A 12,523-nucleotide genomic window follows, 5' to 3' on the forward strand; every position below is an offset into this window, starting at 1 on the left:
TTACAGGAAGCTGACGTAAAATCAACATGTTGATACTTGCCGTCTGAAACGTATTCTACATGACAGAGAAATCTATCATGGATGCTTTTCTCCAAAAAGTTTCTGCTTTGAGCTCCAGCAGTAAACCTAATGACAAGAATGAGAACAAAAAACAAAAGGAGTGTGACACGGAAGTGGAAATTTGATTAATCCTTTCCTGTTGATTGTGTCTGCATCGTTTTGAGGTCACAACATTTTCCAGTGTTTAAATGGGATCATGCTGAGGAACAGGTTGGGAAACCCTAGCCTAAGTGTTACACACTTTAGCTATATCACCAAAATACAAAGGTCAAAGATCTGCCCGAGCCTAATATTTTTTCTGATTAAGGCATGCCTGTTTCTGTAGTCAAAGACCCAGTAGGGAGCAATGTGCGGCTGTCAGCACTTCTGACCATCACGGATACCCCAGCCTGAATGACTCAGGTACCCATTTACATCCGAGTCAACTGGAGGTAGCTTTTGGCGTGAGCCCAGAGCAAGGCTTGAAATTCTGCATCCAGAAGCACAGAAAGATCCTTTACCTGCTTTGCCACTGCACCTCTTTCACATGGTGCGTAGAGCAATATATCCTACATTTTGAGACAGAAGCTTGTTAGAGGGGATATGTCCTTATAGATTTCAGTTCTCAAATTAACATTCCTAATGATCCAAGTGAATAATAGCAGGTTTCTAATTACTAATTTGAATATGATGTCCTCTTTATTAGCAGGAGAAGGCTCTGCAGTGTGCGTATTATCATTACATAGTGCCTAGCATGTGCCATTATGAGATTTAGATGGCCACTATGGGATAATAATTCATACCTTGCTGGAACTCTAAGCTTAAGTTTAATATGCAAGTTTCTTTTGCATGTTTAATATATATGCATTGTCTCTGTGCTTGCCATGATATAGAAGAGACAGACGCATCCAAGTGGGGGAGAGAGCATTGGGCAGCGTTTTAGGAAGCTTGGATCATATTCCCTGCATTGCAATGTTATCACAAACTAGTCACTTCACCTCTGAGTGTGTTTACTCTTTTCCCCTTTACTAACTTGCTAACTCCCCAGGGAAGGTGCTGTTCTTTACCCCATGTATACATGTTTGTATACCCCAACCTTCATCTGGGTTGGGACCTTAAAGTGCTATTACTTATGTAAATAATAATAATTAAATGACCCATCCCACCAGTAGGGTGGCCATCACAGAGGACAGTCCGTTGTCCTTTGTCCTCTATTGATATGAAACTGGATGCCTTTATGTCCTCTATTTTTCCCTCGAAGAGAAAAATAGAGGACATAAAGGCGTTGGGTTTCGTATCAGTAGGGGATGGGAGGACAGAGTAGCAGAAAACTGGAATGTCCTGTGTGATGGCCACCACCAGTTTTTCCTCCCAGGAGTACTCCTGACTCATATGTCTAGTCCCACTTAAGACAGTGGGGCAACTCAGGCGAATGCTTTCTAGATGGAGTCTTCATTGCTTAAGATAGGCCCAAACCAAACTCTGAAGCTTGTTCACTGCCCTAAACAATACACCAGGTTGCTATTTTTTTTGTGGGAGCATTAATACAGTTAATTTTTGGCGCCTCCGTTGTTTATATTTGACTTTTGCCAGCCCTGCCCATGGAGGAACCTGCTTTTCGACTCATTTGTTACTCACCTGCTATTTGTTGATTGCTTTTTCTGCATTACATTTTGTCAGGTCTTTATCCTCTGTTTAGATCCCACCATCTGCAGTCTTTATCCTCTGTTTAGATCCTGACATCTGCAGTTTGGTAGAACTGAAGGTCGTGGCAGAAGACACTATCTGACTTCAGTCTAGAATTCCTGATTCATCCACACCTTGCCAGGTGTATTGCTAGCCACAAAGTAAGTGCAGCATGAGTGTGAAACACCACCTAATCAGAATGGCTGCATTTCGGTTCAAGGCATTGAAGAATTGGGGTCTACAAGAAGACTTTTCATCCACAGTTCATTGCCTTTTCAGTTCAGAACTCTGAGCCTACTTAGGTATCCAAAGCATTCTTTGCCACTGATTTCAGTATTCTTTACCTGTTGAGCATTTAACTGTAGGCAATGTAATTAACAGTAATAGATTTCATTGACTTTGCACTAAGCAAACAGAGCCACTACTCTGAAACAGATAATGAGGGTTGGGCCCTTGACTTGTTAAACTTCAGTGGTGCCCTCAGATGAAGATAAATAACAAGTTCAAGGCTGGCAGCTGGATAAATTGCTGGAGTGAAAGCTCTTAGTCTGAAATGAATAGTTATGGAGTAATATTAATATTCTCCTACTGATATAATTAACCAAAGTGCAATGTTAATGCCTGACCCAGAAAGGTTATTTACCAGAAGGGTTCCTGATGTGGCAGTTGTTTTTTCCTGTGAATAATGAACTCCGCATTGCAAATAAGGCCTCCACATCCACACCCTGCCATTCTCAGTCTTTACCTTCAATAAATCTGAGATTGTAACCATGATGGCTGGGCATATGTGACCATAGGATAGAGAGTGTTTATGGTGAGAACGGCTCATTCCTAGAAGATCTGGTTCCTAATGAATTTGTACCACAATAAGGCAGGTTAGGCTTGTAAATAACCTTGTGCCCCCATAGCTCTTTCTGTGGTCTTGGCAGGTACTTGAAAATTAAAATTGACATCTTTTTCCAACATTAGCTAAAATCAGGCTTTCATTATATTTTGCCTCAAAAGTTGCACACATTAGAAACTGTCCATTCAAAACTGTCTGCTCAAAATGACATTACAGCAGTGAAGTTATATATATTGGGCTATTATCAACTCAATCTGTGACTTGCTGCTCCTAAACATGACTGACAGTTAATCTTTACCATAATTAATAACAAAAGATTTTGTTTTGTAGAAGTAATTCTAATTGTCCTTTTGCAATTTCCTATCACAAAGACAATCAGTGCCATTGATTGTAATGTTGGATTCAATTACTTTGGAAAATTCATTAACATGTTAATTCTTAGCTGCTTTATAGCATTCAGGGTTGCCTTTCATCAAAACATGGACCTAGATCTTAGTAGCTGACAGTGTCAAAGAGTGCCAAGGAAGATTTTGTAGTAGAAGATCTTGCTTTCCAGACAGAAAACAATGAGGGACACCTTAGCCATGTCGATTTTTAACTGGTCAAATGTAAAAAAATGCTGTGAGTTTCAGCAGGGTTGCTGACCTTGAGAAAAGCTGACATAGGGTAAAGGGTGGAAAAAACAATGAACTTTTTGGCAAAGCCATCAGTTCAAAAGTAGGAATGGAAAACCAGGGAAGTCTAGGAGGTAAACTTTTGGGGTCAGTTTCACAGGTTCATTCATGCTGAGTAGAACATCTTTTTACCAGGGGTCCCAGTGAAAGTCACTGGAATTGCTCTGTAACTCAACAGAGATCAAAATGATCTTGACCATGAGGCCTGGCACAAAGAAAAAGAATTCAAACTTTTCTCTGATGTTCATGTGTTGTTTCTCCTCAAATGTTTTATATTTTTCTTAGATGCGTAAGGATCCCTAAGACTGATCTCTCTAATATAGCTCTCCTGAGCCAGTCAGAAGGTTCCTCATTCCACGTTTGATGCCATTCTAACTCTTTCTTCAACGTACTCTGACACTAGTTGTGAAGAGATGTTACCGCTCTGTCCTTTTGTTTGATATAGGATCTTTTTGAAAATTCAAAGGGAAAAAAGCCTTTTCAAATTATTTCTGCAAACAGCGGGTAGGGGATAGGGCCATCCAGAGTCACGGAATGCTCCCCAGTTCTGGAGTTGACCCTTCAGGGTTAATTTGGAGGGTAGATTTTGATGTCATTTCAAGAGAGACTTGGAGTCTCATTGTAATGGTCCATGCTGGTATCTGACAATGGCTCCAAACAAAACGTGGAAGAGCTCAAGCAGAGACCCAGTCAGTCAGTTCTAGCAATACTGTGAATGAACAGGTTTTATCAATCCCTTGGATGCAAGTGAAGAGACTGAGGTAGCACCACTAAAGTGAACAGAGGTTTTTTCCATTCCCATGAACTTAACAGTGTCATGTTTTTTCTTCTTCCTGTTGCCATTTATTCCCCCCTTTTCTTCTTCAGTGTGGTTCCTTTTGCTAGTAATTCCTTCCTTCCCGCTGCTTTAGTCAAGTTGGGAGATGCAATGCTTCTGGAGGCCTCTTCTTGTGGGTGTTCCATAGGTGCTACACTAACTGGTTTCTCGCTCACAACCAGTGATCCTAAGATGCACTGACCAATTGTATCCCCTATCAACATCAGTGGTAAATGCATTTCTCTCCACTTCTCAGTGTCAGATTCCTGTGTATTCTCAGAAATACTGCCTTCAGGATGTGATCCTTCCAGGAAGAGCATTAGGAAGGTAGTCAGTTCAATTTCTGTGGCATAGGAAATAAATTCTAGGAGGAGAGCTTTTGAGCCTTATAGTGCCTTGGTGAGTTGCAATGGAAATGTTGTTTGCTCAACAGCACATTAGTCTTCAACATATACTGGTGGAAGAGAACTTGGAGAGCTTCCTACCTGTTTGGCAGGTTAGCTGACTTCCCCTCCCCTCAAAACTTGGCAAAACTCTGCTATAACAATGATCATGAGTCTGTTGTTCATGAACGAGCAGTAGGAAGACAATGAGAAACACTGGTACCATATATCTATATCAGCCTTTGTATATTTCAAATCAATGTGAAATGCCTTAATGGAAACAGGAGAATCCATCAATTACTACTTATGTGTCTGAGAGCATCTTCAGAAAGTTCTGCGTGCAAGGCAGGGCAGATTTGAAAAGGCACTGAAATCAATGGAGGTATATAAATGTACTCTTGAAATGGGCAGAGGCCCTATTAGCTTACTGCTACCTCCACTAAATGTGGTGGCAGAACTTCCATTCCCATCAGTAACAACATGTCAGCTTTTCAAATATAGCCCACTGCAGTGCTTGAGCTTCTTGTCTCCTTGGTGGAGTAACACCAACAGGTAGAGTCCTTGGCATGATGATGCCAGTATGATCTTCTTCATAGATTCATAGATGTAGGGTCAGAAGGGACCTTGTAGATCTTCTAGTCTGACCCCCTGCCTTGGGCAGGAAAGAAAACTGGGCTCAAATGACTCCAGCCAAGTAAATGTTGAGCCTCCTCTTAAAGACCCCCCCAGGGTAGGAGCCATCACCACTTCCCCTGGAAGTTGGTTCCAGATCCTAGCTGCCCTGACTGTGAAGCAGTGTCTTCTAATGTCTAGTCTAAACCTATGCTTTAGCAACTTATGGCCATTATTCCTTGTTACTCCGGGAGGCGCTCGGGGGAACAAGGTCTCTCCCAACCCCTGTAATGAGTTTATAGATGGCTACCAGGTCCCCCCTCAGCCTTCTCTTGCAAAGGCTGAACAAGTTAAGGTCCCGTAGCCTCGCCTCATAGGGTCTGCCCTCCTGTCTCCGGATCATGCGAGTGGCCCTCCTCTGGACCCTCTCAACGCTGTCCACATCCCTCCTGAAGTGTGGTGCCCAGAATTGGATGCAGTACTCCATCTTGGTATGACCTATTCCCTGCTGTTGGTGCTATTAATATGAAACTGACAAGAATGTCAATTTCACTGAACAATGACAGGGCTTTGGCTGAAAGTTATAATTTTTTTTTCTTTGATTTCATCCTGATTCACATTAAATACATTTCAGAATAATGATAGTTCCTCCACATTCATTTTTTCAGTCAGCTCTAGTTACAATACATTTGGCTTCTCGCCCTACAGGGCTTCATGCTGTAATTATTATCAACACATGGATTCTCAATAAGAACTAATGCAAACAGTGTAAAGGGGACCTGAAACTTTGCTGATGTAAGATAGCGTGGCTCCATGGTGCACAGCTTGGAACCAGAAATCAAATGACATACTATGTAGATTTTTATGTGAGCCCAAATGCCTCTTGTATAATTTTTGTGCCTGTGAGTAAAAGGAAGCAAGTATTCAGCATACTGACCAAAATGTTTCTTACCAATGAAGCACATAATTCTACTGAGCTGTAAACATCACCCTGAAAGGAATGAAGGACTCCAAGATGCAGTATATCCAGGGGCAGAAGTTGGGTACCTAAAAAAAAAAAGACATCACTTGCACCATCTCATAAGCTACCTGCTTGTAATATCCACAGGACTATTTCTATATTTAGTACCACTCTAGATCTCTGTTCCTTTCAATGAATCACTGCAACTGTCTTGAAACAGAGAAGAGTACACTTGAACTAAGGGTACCTTAGGGCTTTCATTAGCTTTGCCACCAGCATCTCTTCAATAGCAACCACTAGAATTGTTTTTACAATAAATGAGAAATAGCCCTGACACCTGGTTTTAATGAGGTAGCCTGTAGGTATTGGATCTGTACTCTTACAAATGGATAGTTATTTCTAAATAGATTGCACCTGGGTCATTTGTATCATTTACTGTTTGTATCTATATTCTTTTCCTCCCACAAGTGTTTTAGTAACAGTGTAAGTACATACATCTCCGCCATATGGCAAAGATTCTTGAATTGTGATTGCCTTCCATTATTTAATTAGCCTCTAAGAGTTCATGGCCAGAAGCAGTGGAACTTATAGATTTTTATCTAACAAAGGAAATAGAGATCTGTTTAAAAAAAAGGGGGGGGGGGGGGGGGGCCGCCTGTACTCCCTGAGTCTAATGAGGGGGAGGAGGGTGAAATCCTTGCTGTACTGATGCCAGTGGCAAAGCCTTCATTGACTGCTGATGCTAGGAGTTTCTCCCTAGAGAGTGGAACGGTAGGAGAACAAGGGTCTTGACTGGGAAGGTGATCCAAAGGTCAGTTTGTGATCCTAATGGTTTCCGCTCTTATGAATCTTTCGAGTAGTTCTTTCAGTAACTAGCCCATTGGGTATACTAATTTCTCTTTGGTAGACCATATCCACCCAATATTAATGGAGATGTAACACAGTTATTGATATTAACATAAACACAAAAAGCCTGATTCTTTGTTATTTTGATACTAGAGTTGTCACTAATATCCATACAAAGAATATGTGAAGTGCTGTTACTTTGACTTGAATTTGAAAGCTGATAAACTAATTTTTGATCCAGCACAAGGAATACATTTAGGTATCTCATCAGGTGTAGCAAACAATACAAAATCCATATCAGTAGTCTCTTTTTTTTACATAACACATGCTTTTTGTCAAATTAGAACACATTTGGTAATTGAGTAACTTTGATGGGTCAAGTATTAGACATGAGCTCATCTCCATTTACAAATTAGCCAGTCATTTCTGTAACCCATATCTAATTTCCAAGACAATCCAGCTAGATGTAAATGAATTTATCTGTTTAGGATAAAACGTGGCTGGCAACTTTCATCTTGCTACAGAGAGTCCAGATATAAAGCATTTAAACCAAGACATCTGACAGTCATGTAGCCAGTGTCAGGAAAACTATTAATAGTATTAATACGAAGCATTTGTTTGTCTGTTTTGATTTGAATTGGCTAGTTATATTCAGAATATTATGGCTTTTTCCAGTAAGTAGAGAGAAATTGGTGTTGGAGTCAGGTATTTCTTTGCTACGGTCCTTTTTGTTTACAATGAATTTATGACATCCTTATTCTCTGACCAAAGAAGGAATCAAACAAGAGACAGAATATTTGCTCACAGCTCCAAATCCATTTTTCGGTGAGCATTGAGCTCAAAAGCGTTTTTCTCCTTTTTTTTCTTACTGCTGTCTTTTCAATACTTGTTCAGCTGTGTCTGGTACTTACTTGTAGCTTTTTCTCTTTCCCACTCTAGTCTTTTTTTTGTCTTCCCCTCCACCCTAACTTGCAGTCTCCATCTCCCTTGCACACAGAACTTCACCAAACAATGGTAAAAGGTCTCTGCCTGTATGTACCTTGTATGTGCCTTTCTTTTAAGCATTGGCTGTTATGGGTTTCAGCTCTGGTTCCATAAGGAAGTTTAATTGTTTCTTATTTTCAGTGAAGGGTAGTTATTGTACCCCATCCACAATAGTATAACAATAATAAATCTAAGGGGTCACTGTGTAGGAGATACTAGCTCACAAAGGAATGTACAATACTGAGCATATAAGCACAAGGCCAATTTTATGTTGTTATCCTAACCAGTTGAGACAGCAGGTACTTGAATTAAAAGCAACTGTCTGAGCTATTGCTTCCTGCACTGAACTGTATTTCATCAAGTGTGCCAGGCCACCTGCTACCTGCGCTCAATTACTTGAAGAGAGAAAACTTCAGTAAATATCAGTGAGCAAATTGTTGTTGTTGTAAAATAGGCAGTGCATGATGAGCAGGGGAAGGTTAGGTGTCAGAAAGGATGGGCAGTGGGAAAGAATGGTGAACCATCCCATGTGAGTCTATCAAAATGCAAAGGATTGTATGTGCATGTGAGAGTATAGAGACTGCAGATAACTGTAAGGGCAAACCCTGCAGGGTTCAGATTGATTGTAAATGCTGTGAGACTAGGAAAGAGGTGGTGAAAAAAACCCTTTAGTGAAACATTCAAGATGTGATTGCCAATTGAACACGCCACATTATCTCCCCGTCTACTGGAATTTTTGGAAAAGCTGTCACTCTAAGTAGCAACCTCTGGTCAAGACGGGTCTTCTGGGATTGGATTTTAGTTAACTCTTCATTTGTTCATAAGCTGAGAAAGTGGTGGTGGGAGGAATCAAGAGGTCTGAGGTCTGAGGGGAAGAATGTTACCTGATTGTCTGGAAGTTACCAGACAAACCCAGGCCTGTCAGTGAGTAATCCTAATGCCCATGCATCTACAAATGTTGTATCAAGCAGAGTTGTATCTTAGCCATAGCAGTACTGTCCACACAACAGATAAAACTCATGAGACATGGCCTCTAGACCAGAGATGGGCAATTATTTTGGGCGGCGGGCCGCCTACTGAGATTTGGCAAGCCATCGAGGGCTATATGACAGGTAGCTGGAGGCAGATATATATTAATTTTCTAAATTTTTTAGGGGACCTGCGGGCTAGATAGAATGGCCTGGTGGGCCACATCTGGTCTGCGGGCTTTGCACCCCTGCTGTAGACTCAGCTTTGCATAAAAATTATGAGTTTTCCCTTTTCTTTCTAATAATAAAAAAATGTTGGGTTCCTTTTATTTAACTACTAACTTTGAAACCTTTACAATGTATCTGCATCATATTTTTAAGTGTCTCTCTGCCCAGTAAATCCAGAAACTTCCTTTAAAAGAAACAAAAGCTGAGGTTCTCATGAAGTCTTTTAAAGCTTGGGGCTTTTTTAAAAAAAAAGCATTAAAATCATAGATTTTTATCATGAGATCATGAGACTGTATTATGTATGCTGAAGAATAAATGAAAGAGAAATTTAGGCTGAAAATCAGGAAAAAAAAAAGTGTCCTGATGAGGAAACTCTTCTAGACAAAGGGCTCTTTGTGCAAGTGAGAGAGATTTCCAGCTATTTTTAAATGCCTGCATATTTTTGGTTGGGATATATCAAAGTATTTGCTTTTCCATGAGGTGTTGCTTATTTTTTTGGCAGATTTCAGTATATATAGGTGTGACGGAGCAGCATTAGTGCTCCGTCACTTTAAGGGCTGGACCAGGCAGCCACCAGGTGGCTGATTGCAGTGGTCACTTTTAAGCTTGGGCCAGAGAAGCAGCAGTCCTGGTGGAGCAGCTAAGGAGGCAATATCAGGCTGAGCTGCTCTTGGAACACTTTGGAGGTAACGGGTGAGGTTCAGTCTACACAGGGGGAGCGACCTGGAGCAGCACCCATGCTCCCCGTGAGACCTGAGGTTGCGGATGCCCGGGGAGGGGGCCAGGTGTGGCTGTGGCCACCTGAACCCCATGGGGTGGAAGACCCCAGAGGAGCCCCAGTGAGGGGGAAGCAAGGGCTTGGGAGCCCAGTATGTGGGGCCAGGGGCCCAGTGTGTGTCTGTGTATATTGGTCTGTCTAAAGGAAGAACCCAGTGCAAACCACTGGAGAAAACATCTATGAGGGAGCTGGGATGTCAAGCTCCCGTGGGGAGTGAGAGTCCCAGGTGAGACTCCAGAGCTCTGGTACCAGTGCTACCTAGCTGGAGGAAACATTTACAAGGTATGGGACACGTAAGGGGTGGTTGGAGCATGTAAAAGAGGGGGCACTCAAAGGGAGGCACCTGCCTATTTTTAACATCTTGATTACTTAACAACAAAGTAGGTGGTTTGCTCAAAGACGGGGGTAGGCTCGTACTAGCATGGGGCCTGGAAGTCACAATAGGTGCCATTTATTTTATGTCTATAATTTAGCATATGAAATTTTAACTCAACTCTTGTATGGCTTCATATGCCTGCAAAAAGTTTCTTAAATTGTCTTCTCTGAAAACTTGGTAAATCATTTTTCAGAGCTTGATGGGCAATGGCAATATAACCTCATGATTTGTTTACCTTCATAGTTCTTTGTCTCCCTTCTCCTTTCTCCCATTAGCATTGTCTGAGTAGATTGGTTATACAGGCAGGGAGCTCATTATTAATATCAGGTGAACCAATTACTGACACAGGAGCCAGTAGAACCGCTTGAGTGTGGAGAGATAATGAAGCCTGGCATTTCAAACCCAGTGACCTCATTTATCTAAGTTGCAGTGATTCATAATGGAAAAATCCAAGCAACAGACTGAGGGAAATACTTGTCACATTTTTAGAAGACCCACTTTTTAAAATACATAATTCTACAGTGTGACAATGCCACTTTTGCTGTCCCACCAGGGGACTGCAGACAAAGGCAAATCAGTATTTTTACCTAAAGAATGAAATTTCAAGGAACTGCTTGATGAAATGAAATTGCTTGATGCTGTGGAGTGTACATTGAACCTAATACACTCTTCCTGAACTCGAGCTAGCCAGGAATCTTCTAATGAAATGTTGAGCACTTTTTTTAGATCAGAAAATGCTTATTAGTGAAAACTTAAGAGTTTGTGGAAAAGGTCAGTCTCAGTAAATTTGAAAACTGTTTAGAAGGAGGTTTCAGAATTGGTTAAATGTCTTGTTTTGACATTTTCAAAACAAGTTTTATGTGTTAATTCAAATGGTTTGTTTAAAAGTTTAAGGACTAGATCATTAAGAAATAACATAAAATGGTTGAAAACTTGAAGTGAAACCTTTTGCTTGACTTCATCGAAACAATTCTTTTTGTATTGGGTTGAGTCAGTTTTGAGGTTTCAGCTGTTAGTCTCAATTTGGGGTAGGGGAAAAACCTGAAAGTTTTTAAAACTCTTGCTGGATGGGAGAACCTATTTCCCATCCTGCTGTATTTCAGTTCTTGACAGGAACTGAAAACAAGTTAATATTTTTTGCTTGGAAAATACTCTTGATATGTTCATTTAGCCCTACATGAACCGAGAGAGAGAGAACAACAGGTATCAAGCTTAGCTGCTTTACTTTTGTGGCATCATAGACTACAGGGTAAAAAATATCTATTTGCTCACTTCTTCTCTCAGGGCAAAATTCTGCTGTATCTTGTGTACACTTCATCAAGTTTTTCTTTTGAATAGTTTATGCAGTCAGGGTATCATCAGTTCCATTCATTATTCTGTATTCTGATCTCCATGTGCATGTCCAAGGCATTTAAGAAGTGAATACTTCCCAAGGCTGTCTGTGGCCAGTTTGGCTCAGGAATTTATACAAGGCAGGGCAGATAGACTAACCAAAAGATATATATATATTGGTGTGTATGTGGGTAGATATAGTGCTGTATACAAGCTCACTTTAGCAGATGCTGTGATTTGATGAAGTGATGATGAAAATCTAATTAAGTGAACTTCAGTTCATAAAATAGCAACTTTCATTAGTAAGGTGCAAACTGCTAGGGCGGTGCAAAGTTTTGGGTGGTGATTCAGTTCAGCCCGATTCAGTGTGACAATGAATTCAAACAATCTTTGAATCCGAATCGAATCAGGGAGCCAATTAAAAGGTCCGAATTGATTCAAAGCTCTCTGAATCTTCAGAAAAGATCTGGAGAGCTTTAATGATTCGGGCAGTCCACAGTGGCTGCAGCAGGGAGCTTCAGCTGGACTCCGAGCTGTTAAGTGGGGGTGGGGGAAGGGGGCTGGAGGAGGAGCTGTGGGGGATCCCTGCCAGGCCCCATCCCCTACCTGCTTCCTCAGCCCTCCCTGACCCCCACCCACCCCCCAGCCCTCGCATGGTTGCCCTGCCTACCCTAGCTCCTGGCCCTTTAAAGAAAAGCCCTGGTGCTCACTGGGTGCTGCCAGGCAGGGGGTGATCCCTGTTGCCCCACGCTGCATGGGGGGGCTCTGCATGAGGCCCCCACCTCCCCCCTCACTCCTCCAGTTCCCCCTGCAATGGCTGCCCCACCTACTGTGGCTCTGGCCCTTTAAGGAAAAAAAAAAAAAAACCAGAAAAACCCCGGGACTCAGCAGGTCTGCAGCGGTCTCGGGGTTTTGGGGGACTCATGCAGAGCTTCTCACAAGGTGCAGGGTAGCAGGGATTGCCCTCCCCGCTGGCAGGAACGATGCGTGTGGGG

Source organism: Crocodylus porosus, unplaced genomic scaffold (genome assembly GCF_001723895.1).
Source record: "Crocodylus porosus isolate Cpor-Errol unplaced genomic scaffold, CroPor_comp1, whole genome shotgun sequence".
NCBI classification, from domain to species: domain Eukaryota; kingdom Metazoa; phylum Chordata; order Crocodylia; family Crocodylidae; genus Crocodylus; species Crocodylus porosus.